The sequence below is a fragment of the Pogoniulus pusillus genome, chromosome Z, assembly GCF_015220805.1.
Source record: "Pogoniulus pusillus isolate bPogPus1 chromosome Z, bPogPus1.pri, whole genome shotgun sequence".
Classification (NCBI taxonomy): domain Eukaryota; kingdom Metazoa; phylum Chordata; class Aves; order Piciformes; family Lybiidae; genus Pogoniulus; species Pogoniulus pusillus.
Window position 1 is genome coordinate 43,825,272 of NC_087309.1, and position 18,097 is coordinate 43,843,368.

The window sequence follows — 18,097 nt, forward strand, 5'->3', positions numbered from 1 at the left end:
ACATTATTAAATTATTTTCTTGCTTGTGGAACAGTGGATTGTGGAATATGTATTCTACACAACACTTGCTACATAGTTAGAAAACCCAACACATATAATTAGTTCAAATACACATTTTCCTTTATGGAACTTGTTATGCAGTGGCTGGAGGATTACATCTCCCATTATGCAAATACTAGTCTTATTGGCCAGTTTATCATCCACTATGAAATCATCAGTGCACCTAGCTCTCAGGTCCTTGCAAATGGTGGACTGACTTGGAGGCACTGCTTGTTTTTTTTGCAAAGATCACGAGAGAAGGATTGGCCTAGGATCCCTCTGGCTGTTCTAGATCCAAAATGCCACAGCATGATAGGAGACCCTAATATGTCACTAGAGACTTAAGATGGTCCCATCCAGAATAATTATCACAAAGTTTGCTCTTTATGATTGAGACAGCATGCTCTGGTTGGTATAATAAATCAATAGAACAGTTCCCAGTACAGCTGTCACCTTGAGGATGGTATATTTAGTGACAGTCCTGGTATTTCCTTATGTTTGATAATGTTTCCTTTGGGAGATGTTATTTTGTGATATAGAATCCTCATTTTTAATACTATTATTTTCTGAATCTGAATGTTATTTATCTACCACTTTCAAAATTCACTTTACACCAATTTGCAACTAATTTTCCTTTGGAAAGTAACACTTCTTCAATAAATATTTTATTTCAGAGAGCTGTCATATCACATTTCATCAGGCATGGCTTCCCCTATGCATTTAATTTCTCACCAGTGAGACAGCTTATCTCAAAGTTTAAGAACTCTATCTGTTGTTATCTGAATCACCATAGTGCCTAGGAGTCCTCAGAGTGAGCTGGGTCTCCTAGTTCTTTGTTATTAAAAAAGCACATTGGGACAGAGTGGCTGGAGAGCAGCCAAGCAGAAAGGGGCCTGGGGGTACTGATAGATAGTAGGCTGAACATAAGCCAGCAGTGTGCTCAGGTGCCAGGAGAGACAGTTGCGTCCTGGCCTGTATCAGGAACAGTGTGGCCAGTAGGACAAGGGAGGTTATTCTGCCCCTGGACTCAGCACTGGTCAGACCACACCTTGAGTCCTGTGTCCAGTTCTGGGCCCCTCAATTCAAGAGAGATGTTGAGGTGCTGTAACATGTCCAGAGAAGGGCAACAAAGCTGGTGAGAGGCCTGGAACAGAAATCCTATGAGGAGAGGCTGAGGGAGCTGGGGGTGTTTAGCCTGGAGAAGAGGAGGCTCAGGGGGGACCTCATTGCTGTCTACAACTACCTGAAGGGAGGCTGTAGCCAGGTGGGGGTTGGTGTCTTCTGCCAGGCAACCAGCAATAGAACAAGGGGAGACAGTCTCAAGTTGTGCTGGGGGAGGTGTAGGCTGGATGTTAGGAGGGAGTTCTTCCCAGAGGGAGTGATTGGCATTGGAATGGGCTGCCCAGGGAGGTGGTGGAGTCACCGTCCTTGGAGGTGTTCAAGAAAAGCCTGGATGAGGCACTTAGTGCCATGGTCTAGTTGACTGGCTAGGGCTGGGTGCTAGGGTGGACTGGATGATCTTGGAGGTCTCTTCCAACCTGGTTGATTCTGTGATTTTTTTTTCTATGATATTGAAAAACAGACAGGATTTTATATTAATTTAAATAATTCCAAAGGGTAAATCAACCAATATTGATTGCAAAATGTTATTTAAACTTTTAAAGGTTGCCATTCATGTCTTTGCTTTTCCTTCCCCCCCCCCCCCCCCCAGCATTTTATGAAGTGCTGTGATATACATCTATAAATTCAACAATAAATATTTTGGGGTTTAATTTTCTTGATATAGCCAAATATAGTTTATCTATTTCTGCAGTACCACAGAAGCATAAAATACGATGATAAAATTACTTTGCCAGCCCATAAAGATATATTAATAATCCACTCAACTATTAGCAACATTTTGCGAACCACTGTTACTCCATTTAGAGATCACCATCAGGCTCAACTAGTAGTCACCTGAGCTAAAGGAAGATGCATTGGAGCAGCTGCTACAATATAGAGGGCTACATTTGTTATGTGAAGTTCTAATGCCTTGGTAAAATTTGAGTTAATTTGTCAACCATCAAAGAATACAGAAGTGTTTTTCTTCAGATGACTGTATCATCAAAAAGCTAACCATGGTGATTTATGCATGAAAGAGAGTAAAAATATAGCAGTAAAAGGGAGCACCCTGACTAGGAAGGATTGAGTAGGTGAAGGAGACCTACAAGAAAACTAGACAGGGACTTTTTATAAGGGCATGTGGTGATAGGACAAGGGACAATGGTTTTAAATTAGAGCATGTAGATGCAGATTAAACACAGGGAAGAAGTTCTTCACTATGAGAGTGGTGAGACACTGGAATGAGTTGCCCATAGAAGTTGTGGACAACCTCATTCCAAGAAGTGTTTAAAACCAGGCTGGATGAGGCTTTGAGCAGCCTGACCTAGTGAGGGGTGTCCCTGTCTGTAACAGGAATTGGAATTAGATGATCTTTATTGTCTTTTCCAGCTCAAGCCATTTTATTATCACAGAAAGATCATCTAGCCCAATCTCCACTGCCAGAGCAGATGACCTAGAGCAGATCACACTGGAACCCATGCAAGCAGGTCCTGAACATTTCCAGAGAAGCAGACTTCACAACATCCGGGGGCAGCCTGTTACAATGTTCTGTCATCCTCACAGTAAAAAAAAAAATCAAAAAAACCAACTTCCTCATATTTCCATGGAATTTCCTATGCTTCAATTTCCACCTATTGTCCCTTGGGCATCACTGAAAAGAGTCGAACTCCATCCTCTCGGCATTCATCCTTTACATATTTATAAACAGTAATGAGGTCACCTCTCAGTTTCCTCCTCTCAAAACTGAAGAGCCCCAGCTGCCTCAGCCTCTCCTTGTAAGAGACATATTCCACTTCCTTCATCATTTTTGTGGCTCTGCTCTGGACACTTTCAAGCAGTTCCCTGTCCGCCTTGAACTGAGGGGTCCAGAACTGGACACAACATTTGAGATGTGTCCTCACTAGGGCAGAGTAGAGGGGGAGGAACACTTCACTTCTGTGATTGTACGTAATCATAGACCTTAGATATTGAAAAGGATTGTATTGAAAATTCACTTGAAAATAACATCCTGGTTTAAAAACACAAAACCGCATGTGATGGTTTGGTGTTACCTGCCCCCTCCCCCTCAACTTTGGAAATCACCCAGACTAGACTCAGCCAGCTCTGAAAAAATGAATGAAGCTATTTATTTACAGCTAGCACAATATACACGCAGATATTTAGTGTATATGCAGTTATATACAGAAATATACAAGGTAAAAGGTAATACAGAAACACAACAGCTCTCCCAGAAACCTGAGTCCCCAGGAGGGGCTTCCAACTGCCCTTTCACCTTCCCCCTACCCCTCTTAACCTTACCCCAGTCTCAAGGAAGAATGGAGGTACAGCCAAGAGTTTAGGAAGCAAAGTGGATTAATTAAAGTAATGCAGGGTGAGGTTAGAGAGAGATGCAGCTCGGAGCTCCCCAGCAGAAGTGTCTTTATCTATGTTTTGATTCTTCTTCTTGTATCTCTCAGTAAGCCTATGAGTGAAGTAGATATCACCATTGTTTTCCTTTCACAGCCTGTAATCTAGTTCTTCTCACCAAAACATTCTATCTAGCTTCAAACTAGCACACCACAACACTGTTGTCCTTCTGTTGCTTTCTGTTTGGTTGGTTTTGAAAGGCAACTTCGCAAGCCCTTGTCTTAAAGGAGCTGCAAAGAACATTAATTTCTATTTTAGGGGTACTTTATGTGGCAAAAACAATATAAGGCAGATTGCAAAGAAAAATGGAAGCAAGTAATAAAGACTCAAAGTTCAAAAGTCTGAAAAAATATTTTAAAAACCCACAACCTTGGAGTATTAACTTTATGAAGAGAGAATATTATGTCAGAATGCACAGGACTGAACACTTGTGTGACATGAGAGACACAATAATATCATTACCTGAAAATACAGAAGTAAAATATAATGGCTCAGTACTACTGGTCCTTATTATACATTAATTTGTAACATGAAACCTTCACACACAAATATCTCAGCAAAAGTAATATTTTTTTTCTAAACTGCAAGTAAATAACTGAGTAACTTAATATTTCTGCTTAGAACACCAAGCATATATGGCTCCAGAATCAGGCAGCTGGAAGCTAAGAGAGGTTGTGCTGGAGGGAAGTATAGGCTGGATGTTAGGAGGAAGTTCTTCCCAGAGAGAGTGATTTGCCATTGGAATGGGCTGCCCAGGGAGGTGGTGGAGTCACTGTCCCTGGAGGTGTTCAAGAAAAGACTGGATGAGACACGTAGCACCATGGTCTAGTTGACTGTCTAGGGCTGGGTGCTAGGTTGGACTGGATGATCTTGGAGGTCTCTTCCAACCTGGGTGATTCTATGATTCTATGAAGCATACATGAAAGGCAAGTGGGAATACTATCCAATCTTCTGTTTAACATGTATGAAACTTCTGCAGTGCAAATGGGTGATAATCACCCCATCCTTATCAAGTCATGAACGTGGCCCAAAATGTGAGCATCTGTTTTCCAATGACCTGGTGTTTGTTGATTTGCCTCAGTCATAAAGCTATTTAAATGTGCATTTCCATATCTAAATTAAAAAAAAAAAAAAAGTAATAACAATGCAATTGCTGTGCTTATCCATTTGCCAACAGCTCTTGTGTTGTGACTGGTTCTTATTACTTACTTTTTGAAAGATATTTGTTAGTTGACATTCATTAAGCTTTTTTCCTAGCTATCTTATTTTACTTTCATTGAAAAGTAAAGAGAGATTAAGGAAAATATACAATTGTGCTATGTGTTTGCACAAGCCATACATCTTATGGACTCTCATCAATTAAACACCTAACTGGAGTGCTTCATTACAGCTGTAATTCTGAAGAGTGATTTCATTAAAATTATTAATGTGTGACTTGAGAACAATGTAATGATTGGTATTTGACAGAGGAAATACAAAACAGACTACGATTATCTATGGCAGACAGAAAAATAAGTAATAACATATCAGACAAAGTCATTCTCTCCTGATTTCACTAAAATTATTAACGTGTGATTTGAGAACAACATTATGATTAGTATTTGACAGAGGAAATACAAAACAGACTATGACTATCTATGGAAGAAAGAAAAACAAGTAGTAGCATACCATACAAAGTCTTCTCCATATCAAGGAAGCTATAGTTACTCAAATTAATATTTTAACATGTAGAAGATCCTGGCTGCCATTTTGTGTAATGTAAGTAAACAAAAAGGGACAAACTCAAATCTATTATTCAGCTCTTGTACCTGCTTTTGAAAGTTTGAATCAGCTTTGCCCAAATCTCTACTTTGAAAATTTAAATTGCAATGGATGAAATATATTTGAATGTTAGAAGGAAAAATATCTGAAAGAGACTAAGCAACAGGTCATTATAGAAGAGTGAGATAGGCTTCAGGAAAAAGAGCTTTGCAAGTCTCAAAGCAGGGAATTGATGGGAGATTGACAAAAAGATGCTTCTAAGATAAGGCTGTAAGGGATAATAATGGGATATTAAGAGTCTTATGAAAGGGAGAGACAGACCCAAACTGTTATCAAAATGAAAAGGGGTAACGAATGGACTTCACAACCAGGGACAGGGAGTGTGAGGTGGTATCATACCTGCGTAAGATGGGTGCTGCCAAAAGAGAGCAGGAGCGTCAAGATAAGGGAATGGCACCTTTCTGCCTTCATATGTAAACTTAGGAGTGATGAAAATACTGCCTTACTTTGTTGCTGTTTTGTATACAAGATCTGAATTATATCTCACAAGGTGTATAAGTTTCTTGACATTATCCTGTCTACATCTGACCCTGCACAGGATCCTAACAAAGTTGGTATCTTGTCTCTGCATGGACTAGACTTTGCACACTGGGTGAAGAAAGCATTTTTTGGAAAACATGATTTTATATAATTGCTGAAAAGTTAAATAAAAATTAACTTTCTTTGTAATTTCTTTGAAAATTCTGTGGCTAGATTGTGCTAGTTTGAAGCAGGCAAGAATGTTTTGGTGAGAAGAACAAGATTACAGGCTGTAAAAAAATAAAACAGTGGTGATGTCTACTTCGCTTACAGGCTTGCTGAGAAGTATAGGAACAAGAAATAAAAACATTAGATAACCACTCTCACTCGGTGTCTCTCTCGCTGGGGCTGCTGGCTGAGCTGCATCTCTCTAACCTTACCCTCCATTTTGGGCTAACCCATTTTGATTCCTAAACCTCTGGCTGAACCTCCATTCTTCCTTGGGACTGGGGTAAGGTTGAGAGGGGTAGGGGGAAGGTGAAGGGGTGGTTGAGAGCCCCTCCTGGGGACTCAGGTTTCTGGGAGGGGAGTTGTGTTTCTGTATTACCTTTTACCTTGTATATTTCTGTATATAACTGTATAGACTGTAAGTATCTGCCTGTATATTGTGCCAGCTGTAAATAAATAGCTTCATTCGTATTTCCAGAGCTGGCTGAGCCTAGTCTAGGTGATTTCTAAAGTGTGTGTGTGGGGGGGGGGGGGTGGAGAACACCCAAACCATCACACAGATTTAAGTAACATAATGACTTAAATGACTCATAGGTAGAAAAAATATTTTCTGTCTTTTATGCACAGTGACTTGTGTTAGAAAGGAGATTCAGATGATGTCATTCTAATTGTCTAAAATGACATTAAATTCAGGAAACTATCAATTTTTTTTATTATATTAACCTACTTGACGCATATGTTAACATTAGTTTCTTTAAAAAATGTTTTTCTTTTGTACTGAGAAGGAATTTTTGCTATACAATAATGTCCTGCTATCACACAGAATCACAGAATATTAGGGGTTGGAAGGGACCTTGAAGAATCATCTAGTCTAACCCACCATGCCAGAGCAGGACCACCTAGAGTAGCTCACACTTGTGCCATAATAAGGCAGATTTGTAACACCAAGAATAGAAAAGCAAGTGCTAGCTGTAGTATAGCCACTGGCTTCAGCAAGTGTACAAAACAACACAATGTATTTTGTTTCTTCATCTTTTGCTTTCTATTTCAAAACAATCTTTCCAGAGTACATCCAGAATCCACGTGGCTTGCCCAACAGCTATCCCATCAGACAGCAAGCATGATACATGGCTTCATACTGAGTGGTAACTGTTGTCACTCAATATGCCAAGTGTTTCCCATTGATCCCATGTGTCAGCTTCCCTTTGTACATTCCTATAACCCAGTCAGATTATCACAGTAAGCAGAGCTCAGCGAGCAGCTCAGTCCAGTGATTGCTGTGAGGCTGTTCATTCTCTTCTCCTTTGAACACACTGGATACAGCCCAAGGGGTAAGAAGGTCATTACAAGTCATGTTTTACCACAAACGTTTGGAATTAAAAAAAAAAAAAAAGGGGGAGGGGGGGGAGGGGCAAGGAGGTGTGGGGCATTAACAGTATGCTCTGAGCGCAAGCTGGATATTTAACACAATTCTTTTTGGTAGTCCTAGCTAAAGGTATATTAGCAAATACATTTCCATTGCTGCCTCATGCTTTATTGTTTTGCAATCATTTTTGTAGATTATAAATGAAAAGGTTAAACTTTGGCATAGATAGGAGGTCTCTGTGGTGGGTGGGCAACTGACTGACAGGCTGCACTGACAGTACAGTGTTGAATAGTTCTTACTGGAAATAAATAGATAAATAAATTTTAAAATAAATTGATAAAGTTCATATAGTCTCAATGAATGCTTTCATGAATTAAGATCTCCTGAATTAAGTCTGGGAATTTATTCCATGAGTACAAGTTTCATAGAGCTATATTTTTCACAGTCTTTCCCATGCTCATCAGATGTCTCTTTTTCTAGGCTGAAATGCTCTAATCCGTTCTGTTTCTCAGATTCTCATACTTTTGACTTTTGAAACTGCTATCTTTGGAATTTTTTCAACTGCTCCATTTCTGAAATCATGATAAATGCAAAAATCAAACTAACATTCATAATGTGGCCATAACACAGCTATAGATAATTACATAAGTCTCCCTTTCTTTTCCTTACTCCTTTCATCATAATTCCTAAAACAGTTTCTTTCTTTGTCTGCTGCAGGGTGCCAAGACAATGTTGTCAGAGCACTTTCTATAAAAACATGAAAGATTTTGCTCCTGTATGGAACTCGGTAGCTTGGAACCCTAAAGTTCAAATCCTTTCTGCCATATGCCTTACCTCATATATAAATCTGCTTGTTTATTAGATATTGAGGACACCGCGATTTTTTCCCCAGCCTGTTTCTGTTGACATGCTTGAGGAGGAACATCACCAGCATATTGTTTGTCAACCACCACAACCTTCAAGTTTTCTCCTTATAGCTGCCTGAACAACTGCTGATCTGTTTATATTTACACACTCTGATTCTTCCTTCTAAGCATTTTCTGTTTGTCTGCACTGAATTTCACCTAGCTATCCTACTAAGCCTTTGGAGCCCTCTCAGATTGTCATTCGTGTACTTTGCAAGCATTCATTTTTCATAAAGTAAATCGAGATCTTCATACAAACTCACTCAATTCACCTTACTGGTCACTAGAAGTTTGCTATTTTCTAAAAATCACAGAATCACAGAATCACAGAACTCAGGTTATGAGACCTCCAGAGATCATTGAGTCCAACCTCCCTGCCAAGGCAGGATCACCTAAGGTATTTTGCACAGGAATGCATATGGGCAGGTCTTGGAAATCTCCAGAGAAGGAGACTCCACAACCTTTCTGAGCAACCTGTTTCAGGGCTCTGTCACCCTCTCTGTCAAAGAGTTTCTCCTTATGTTGAGGTGAAACCTTCAATGTTCCAATTTGTAGCCATTGCTCCTTGTCCTATTGCTGCTGACCAGCCAAAAGAGATTGGCCTCATCCACTTGACACCCACCCCTTAGATATTTGTATATATTGATAAGATTCCCTCTCATCTTCTCTTCTCCAGACCCAGGTCTCTTAGTCTCTCTTCATAGGAGAGATGCTCAAGTCCTCCACTCATTCTTGTGACTCTCCACTGGTCTCTTTCCAGCAGGTCCCTGTCTCTGTTGAACTGAGGAGCTCAAAACTGGACACAGTATTCCAGGTGTAGTCTCACCAGGGCAGAGTAGACAGGGAGAAGAATCTCCCTAGACCAAGACAATTTGAAACAGATGGATTTTTGTTTTCTACTAACTTAATCTAAACTACATTCAACTGCTTCACTTGCCAGACCCTCATGGGACAGTACCACATGCTTTTCTGTAGTTACACAAAATCCCAGTATTTTCTCCAACATTAGTTCATTTATCCTGCTAACATTGATTGAACATAAATTGCCTTAATCCACATAGACAACCTGGGTTCTTTTCCACGTAGTTGTCTGCTAGTCTCATGTAATTGATTGTGTGATACAACATTAACTTCTTGGCATGAAAACTAAGGCTCAAATATATAACTAAGCTTAAAGACTTTCCATCCTTTCACAAAGCCTCAAGGACCTTTCCTATGCATGCTTTTAGGCTGCTGAAAGCCCCAGGCAAAATTATACTTTGATTGCTGACAGACAAAAGTCAATGTCCTAAATCAGCTAAAAGTTACAAATAGCAGAAGGTATTTCTGCTGCAGTAAACTGGGACATAAATTAAGACATGGGGCCAAAACTTGCCATGCCTGCTTTAGGAATTGATTCAGAACTAGATCAAACAACTGTTACAGTATTGTCAAAGAGTGCCTGGCTGAGAGCTCTGAGAGCTCAACTTACCTGGTTTTATTTCGTGACTGCACATCTGTCCAAGCTCTCAAATCTCATTAGTGGTGACTGAACCTAAGGTATTTTTAATTCATAATGCAAAAGGCTAAAGGATTGTTATCAAAGACAAGCTGAAATATGGCAATTCAGCCCCGTGCCTTAGCCATCCAGATGGCTGCTGTCCAATTTCTTCAGTTTTCCTCAACCTTTTAGGGATGGAGCTTTGCTTGACTTTCACTATTTCTCTTGATCTATCCCATTGCATGAAAATAGAGAAGGTACCAAACAATTACTTAGATAATAATAATAAAAAAAACCTTCCTACTTGTTTATCCTGGAGTCCTATAGATCCCTAAGTTCCTCTCCTGCCGTGACTTTGGGGGGAGAGGGAAAGCCACCTGGTTCCTCACCCCTCGCCTGCCCCACAGGCGTGAAGGGGGTGAGCAAAGGGGTCCTGCCCACATGAGGAGTGCCCCGTGCAGTGCCCGTGCTGGGATCTGGCCAGGATTGGCTGTGCCCTTCGTGCCTAAGGTATGGTAATTCTGCCCTTTGTCTAGCAAGGGTATAAACTGGGAGGCTTCCCACCTTTGGGGGTTCCCACTTTGGAGTTTGTCCCTGCCTGGACCTTTGTGCTTACCTGAGACTTCTCGCCCCCCTCTCGCCTAAGCTGAATACCTCTTAATGACTCTTAATGGTCCACCTACAGCCGCTGAAAAGGGAGCGAGAAAGAGAGACAGACCACGAGCAAGTCAGCCTGATCGTGAGTTATTTTGGCTCAGCTCCGCTTTATTAGAAAGAAAACCGCTATAATTTAATAGCTAAAGCCTTTTCCAACTTCTAACTTCCAAAATAGTCAGATTATCGATGGTGTCCCTGTAGATAATTCTCATGTGACTGAATCTGCTAATTAAACTAAATTAATCTTTGTATATATAGTTTTGGGGGCGGGTTTTTGGGAAAATAAAGTAACTATTTTTGTATAAAATTCCCAACTCGGCCACACATTAATTCCTGCCTCCACAACATTGTTCATACTGATTTCCACACACCCCTCCCAACCCCTATCCCTATTGACTAACCACAGAAAAGACCTTGAAGATCATTGACCCCAATCATTAGTTTCACACTGACAAGTCCTTGACTAAACCAAATCACTCAGCACATCTAACCACTATGAATCGCTGTGGTTGGAAAGGATCACCAGGAGAAGAATGAACTGCAACTGAGGAATGAACTATATTCTAACTGCAACAAATAATGTACACTTCAATAGCAGCTCTCCTGTACTAGTTACAATAAATTTTTCATTCTGAACCACTTTATTGCTGTGGAAGTCAGTATACCTGAAAACATACAATGCCATAATTTCTTCTCTGGGCTACTTATGCTTATGTTGTTCACACTGCTTTGTAATTTGTGTTCAAAAGTATATTCTGGTTTCATTTTAAACAAAATCAACCAGCACATAGATAATATGCCATGATAAGGACACTATGAGGAGAGGCTGAGCGAGCTGGGGTTGTTTAGCCTGGAGAAGAGGACGCTCAGGGGTGACCTCATTGCTGTCTACAACTATCTGAAGGGAGGATGTAGCCAGGTGGGGGTTGGTCTCTTCTCCCAGGCAACCACCAGTAGAACAAGGGACACAGTCTCAGGTTGTGCCTGGGGAAGTATAGGCTGGATATTAGGAGGAAGTTGTTCACAGAGAGAGTGATTTCTCGGGCAGCTGGTGGAGTTGCCATCCCTGGAGGTGTTAAAGAAAAGACTGGATGAGGCACTTGGTGCCATGGTTTTAGTTGACTGGCTAGGGCTGGGTGATAGGTTGGACTGGATGATCTTGGAGATCTTTTCCAACTTGGTTCATTCTGTGATTCTATGATTCTATGATTTCTCCAGTAATCCTGACTTTTGGGGAAAGTCACCAAAATAGAAGTAATCAAAAAGTCACCAAATTTCATCATGATTAGCAACAACCAAAGCAAAAGAAGCTATCAATAGCTATGGCAGTATTTTTTATTATTTGAGGCATCGAGTCAGTCATCAGCAAGTTTGCAGATGACACTAAGCTGGGGGCAGATGTGGCTGGGTTGGAGGGCAGAAGGGCTCTGCAGCGGGACCTTGACCGCCTGGACAGATGAGCAGAGTCCAATGGGATGGCATTCAATAGCTGCAAGTGCAGGATGCTGCACTTTGGCTACAACAACCCCATGCAGAGATACAGGCTGGGGTCGGAGTGGCTGGAGAGCAGCCAGACAGAAAGGGATCTGGGGGTACTGATTGATACCCGCCTGAACATGAGCCAGCAGTGTGCCCAGGTGGCCAAGAGAGCCAGTGGCATCCTGGCCTGCATCAGGAATGGTGTGGTCAGCAGGAGCAGGGAGGTCATTCTGCCCCTGTACTCTGCACTGGTTAAACCACACCTTGAGTACTGTGTTCAGTTCTGGGCCCCCCAGTTTAAAAGGGACGTTGAGATGCTTGAGCGTGTCCAGAGAAGGGCGACGAGGCTGGTGAGAGGCCTTGAGCACAAGCCCTATGAGGAGAGGCTGAGGGAGCTGGGATTGTTTAGCCTGGAGAAGAGGAGGCTCAGGGGTGACCTTATTGCTGTCTACAACTACCTGAGGGGTGGTTGTGGCCAGGAGGAGGTTGCTCTCTTCTCTCAGGTGGCCAGCGCCAGAACAAGAGGACACAGCCTCAGGCTGCGCCAGGGGAAATTTAGGCTGGAGGTGAGGAGAAAGTTCTTCACTGAGAGAGTCATTGGACACTGGAATGGGCTGCCTGGGGATGTAGTGGAGTCGCCGTCCCTGGTGCACTTCAAGACAAGGTTGGACATGGCACTTGGTGCCATGTTCTAGCCTTGAGCTCTGTGGTAAAGGGTTGGACTTGATGATCTGTGAGGTCTCTTCCAACCCTGATGATACTGTGATACTGTGTGATCATTTTACTGTCTACATGTGCCTAGTAATGATGACAGCTGTGACTTGTTTTACTGTTCTGCTTTGAGATTCTCACTTCTACATGGTTTCAAAATCTCACTGAAGCTTTTCTCCAAAACTAAAGTAACTTTCAATGTATAAAGAAAATTATGTTTACTCCATTGTATATGAATATTTACTGCAGTTTCTCTAACTTCACATTTAGTACAAAAAATGCTTTAGTAGAAGCATATAGAGACATACAAACACGTAAGTAATTTATCTATTTGATTTTTTATGCTGTGAAAGACATAAACAAAACATTAGATGCAACAATTAAAACTGATTTCTCTCTGATTAATGAATATAATTTCCTTCTGTATTTTTTTACATTGAAGAAAGAAGAACTTCCTTTCAATCTTAATTAGAGTAAGTATTTATTTTTTTTGCTAACCAATAGTCTCCAATCAAATAAATTCCACCTTGGAAGGCAATGTGATTTACAGCATGGTTTACCATATAATGGTGCTCAGTAATCAATTTGTTCTGTTTCCATGGACATGAAGAGACAACTAATATGTGAGCATTACTCCAAGTCCTAACTCCCACTACTCCGTCCTTGCAATTGAAACATTTCCATGGATACAGTTGTAAAATGGTGACTTGCTTGGAAATTTGACCAAAATACCTCTATTCATACTCATAGCCAGGCCTATAAGAGAAATATTCTTCTTGCTTTGACTGATACTACCACAGTTTTAAAATTTCATCCTATTCCAGAACAGAATCCTGATGCAGACAGGACGTTTCAAGTGACCCAGTATCTCAAAAGGATAGCATTTCGGATTAACTGAAATGTATACGGCATTAAAAACTGGAAATGTTCTGGGTTTGGGTTTTTTTAAATTTTTTTTTTAGGTTTTGAAAGCTTCATGATCTCAAAATCTTCACTGAAACAGAAATTTGATACCGCTCTTCTGGGTCAAGAACTGGCTGGATGGCCGAGCACAGAGAGTAGTGGTGAATGGTGTCACATCCAGTTGGCAGCTGTCACTAGTGGTGTTCCCCAGGGATCAGTGCTGGGCCCAGTCTTGTTCAACATTTTTTCTGGTGATCTGGACGAGGGGATTGAGTCCAGCATCAGTAAGTTTGCAGATGACACCAAGCTAGGAGCAGGTGTTGATCTGTTGGAAGGTAGGAGAGCCCTGCAGAGGGACCTGGACAGGCTGGATGGGTGGGCAGAGGCCAATGGGATGAGATTGAACAAGGCCAAGGGCAGGGTTCTGCACTTTGGCCACAATAACCCCAAGCAGTGCTACAGGCTGGGGACTGAGTGTCTGGAGAGCAGCCAGGAAGAAAGGGACCTGGGGGTACTGATAGATAGTAGGCTGAAGATGAGCCAGCAATGTGCCCAGGTGGCCAAGAGAGCCAATGGCATCCTGGCCTGGATCAGGAACAGTGTGGCCAGTAGGACTAGGGAGGTTAATCTGCCCCTGTTCTCAGCACTGCTCAGGCCACCCCTTGAGTGCTGTGTCCAGTTCTGGGCTCTTCAATTCAAGAGAGATGTTGAGGTGCTGGAATATGTCCAGAGAAGGGCAACAAAGCTGGTGAGAGGCCTGGAACACAAACCCTATGAGGAGAGGCTGAGGGAGCTGGGGGTGTTTAGCCTGGAGAAGAGGAGGCTCAGGGGGGACCTCATTGCTGTCTACAACTACCTGAAGGGAGGTTGTAGTCAGGTGGGGGTTGGTCTCTTCTGCCAGGCAACCAGCAACAGAACAAGGGGACACAGTCTCAAGTTGTGCTGGGGAAGGTTTAGACTGGATGTTAGGAGGAAGTTCTTCCCAGAGGGAGTGATTGGCATTGGAATGGGCTGCCCAGGGAGGTGGTGGAGTCACCGTCCCTGGAGGTGTTCAAGAAAAGCCTGGATGAGGCACTTGGTGCCATGGTCTAGTTGACTGGATAGGACTGAGTGCTTGGAGGCCTCTTCCAACCTGATTAATTCTATGATTCTAGAAACTATAAAGGAATTTACAAATTGAAAATTGTCAAACAAGCTGGTGAGGGACTTTTTGCAAGGGCTAATTGAGATAGGATGAGAGAGGAAGGATTGAAGCTTTAGGAGGGTAGATGTATACTGGATATTAGAAAGAAATTCTTTACAGTAAGGGTGGTGAGACACTGGTACAGGTTGCCCAGGGAGGTTGTGGATGTTGCCTCCCTGGAGGCGTTCAAAATCAGACCTGACAGTGCCTCAAGTAGCCTGATCTAGCAGAAGGTGTCTCTGCCCACAATGCAGGGACTGGAACTAGATGATCTTTAAAATCCCAAATCATCCTATGAGTCTTCAAATGTAGCAGAGACTGGCAGACATTCGCCTTTGTTAAGACATTACAAAGGAAGATATGCTCTGGTTTATGCATACAAAAGAAACACTGATGATAAAATCAATCTACGAATTGGTGCAACAGCATCTGAATTTCACTGCTAAGTTTTTTTTTCCTCCTCGATGTACCAAACCACCTCTAATGAAGTTCCATTGATCTGCACTCGCTAAAGACAAGGCTACATGATGGCAAACAATTCACATAATCAAGTAATAAGTCCTTCTAATATTAAAAAAATGCCCAAATTCAGGCTTTTATAGTCTGATTCTATATTAAGACAGAGTAATATGTTGGGAATCATAGAATCATAGAATCAACCAGGCTGGAAGAGACCTCCAAGATCATCCAGTCCAACCTATCACCCAGCCCTATCCAGTCAACTAGACCATTGCACTAAGTGCCTCATCCAGTCTTTTCTTGATGACCCCCAGGGACAGTGCCTCCACCACCTCCCTGGGCAGCCCACTCCAATGGGAAATCACTCTCTCTGGGACGAACTTCTTCCTAATATCCAGCCTATGGGGAAAGTGGGGAAAGTGATGCCTCACAATGACTTTTCAAACTATGAAAATTAACAGCATATTCAAGACAAAAGCATATTTTTGTAGAGAAATGATGGAGCTCTGTAAGTACCTTACATTAAATCAACAAAGCAATTCCCTAACATGTCAAATAGTACTAATATTCTTATTTTTTTATTTTAACCAGATTTGAATTTTAAAATTACATTATCAGAATTATTGTGGAAAGGGATTTTTTTTTTTGTGTGTGTTTGCTGGTTTGGTTTTGTTTTTGAAACTGCTAAGCAGTTTTCATTGCAGTTTTCACGTTACATACTTGATAGAGCACACTGAAGTTTGGCTTTTTAAATTTGAAATCAACATATAACCTTGGCATTTCAAGAAGTATTACATGCCACACAGGACTTTAGATTACAAATGTTGGTTTGACTTGAGGCTAATTGTAGGAAAACAACTGGAATAAAAGTTCATCTTTCTTCAGGAAATTTTTTAAGGAACTCACTAGTTTAACTTTTACTCAAGCCTCTGTTAGAGCGATGCTCTGATCCCACATGGAACTTTACATCTGTTTATTTTCACTGGGACAAAATCAAGGAAGATACTTTTTTTTTTTTTTTTAAATACAAGAAGTTTCACTGTGTCTTTTAATTCCATTCATAAAGAAAATTTATCTTAAATGGCATAATTTCATAAAACTGAAGATAAATACATTCTGCCACGATGGTTAATATATAAAAGGCTATTTCCACTATTCTGCAACAATATGAAACAAACAAATATATTCCAGATAAAAAGATATTCCATTTAATGCATCATACCAGACAAATAGAATTAAGAAAGAATTTATGTCTAATAAAATTCCTAGCTTACTTTTACTTCAAATATAGACAATTGCCTTAGTTTGTTTGTATTTTAAAAACGGCAACATTTTTGTCCCTGAGAAAGAGTTTAAGTATTTGTAACTGCACATACTTACAGTACTGTGCTGTTCAAGTAGTAAATATGCTGTTTTCATCTTCTATAAAACAAATACAATTTGATGCTGCTATTTTATTGCTGTTACGTGGCATTGTTTGTTCTTGGTTGTTTGTTTTCTTTTTTTGTTGCCATTCTTCCACAATTCAGTATAGAATAAAAACACAGTGAGATTTTTTTTTATAGCAAGCCCCCTCTTCCCTTCTTGACACAGAAGTACAGAAAGCTTAAAGGCAGCAAGCTGCAGACAACGGAAACATTTTGCTGAAGAATAATAAAGTCTCATACCCTCTCCTCTGCTGTTTAACATCAATGGGCTTGTTAATAGCATAAGGTGATCCATGAATGTAAGCACTTCGGAATCTAGCTATTTTCTCCAGAGTCAGGTGCTCAGAGCTAGATGGCAAACTCATTTTACCCCAACAGAAGCAGCATAAAACTAACATCTAAAACGATGCATCCCTGGAAAAAATGGGAACAAAATGCTATATAATTAACTTCATCGAAGTACACTGCTCCAAAGGAGCTGAACACTCCTGTGCCTGTAAAGCAAATGTTCCTCATCTCAACAGCAGCTGCTGCCCTCATGGATGCAGGAAGCTGGCTGCACATTTCCACCCAGTCATACTCCCACTAATTACTAATTAAGCAGATAAAGCAAAAAGTCATTCAGGAACAGTTTCCCCCACCCATGAACACTAATCGCTTCATTAATTATTTTTTCTGTAGAGACTGACAGTATGTACAGCTTAATCAGACTGATGTCTTAAAAAACTCACAAACTGAATTTACTTTCGAGCAACAGGTAGCCCAGGAGAGATACTTTTGCATACATCAAAAAATCACTGTAGAAGAAGATGTTCTACCCACTGGAATATCTGAGAAGTAACTTAATAGAATCATAGAATCATAGAATCAACCAGGTTGGAAGAGACCTCCAAGATCATCCAGTCCAACCTAGCACCCAGCCCTAGCCAGTCAACTAGACCAAGGCACTAAATGCCTCATCCAGGCTTTCCTTGAACACCTCCAGGGACTGTGACTCCACCACCTCCCTGGGCAGCCCATTCCAAAGCAAATCACTCCCTCTGGGAAGAACTTCCTCCTAACATCCAGCCTATACTTTCCAAGGCACAATATGAGACTGTGTCCCCTTGTTCTGTTGCTGGTTGCCTGGCAGAAGAGACCAACCCCCACCTGACTACAACCTCCCTTCAGGTAGTTGTAGACAGCAATGAGGTCCCCCCTGAGCCTCCTCTTCTCCAGGCTAAACAACCCCAGCTCCCTCAACCTCTCCTCATAGGGTTTGTGTTCCAGGCCCCTCACCAGCTTTGTTGCCCTTCTCTGGACACGTCCCAGCACCTCAACATCTCTCTTGAATTGAGTGGCTGTCATGGAAGCTAGCAGAGCCCTTTTGCAGGCCCCAGTTGTGCACAAGACAGTGACTCACATGACGGCCAAGACATTGCAAAAACCAAAACAATATTTCTATCTGCTGTTCTAGCAGCTACAGGGCCTCTG

At 41.4% G+C, this 18,097-nt stretch overlaps 2 protein-coding genes across 3 annotated transcripts in view; one reads left to right on the forward strand and one right to left on the reverse strand.

Moving 5' to 3' along the window:
* RAB3C (RAB3C, member RAS oncogene family) overlaps positions 1 to 2,276 on the forward strand; it is a 448,802-nt gene extending 446,526 nt beyond the window's left edge. The window contains exon 6 of the transcript XR_010301375.1: positions 2,262 to 2,276. The gene's annotated coding sequence lies outside the window, so the exon portion shown is untranslated. The remainder of the gene's footprint in view (positions 1 to 2,261) is intronic.
* Positions 1 to 18,097, reverse strand: part of PDE4D (phosphodiesterase 4D) — a 422,688-nt gene that overhangs the window by 243,359 nt on the left and 161,232 nt on the right. The gene's annotated exons all lie outside the window — the stretch shown is intronic.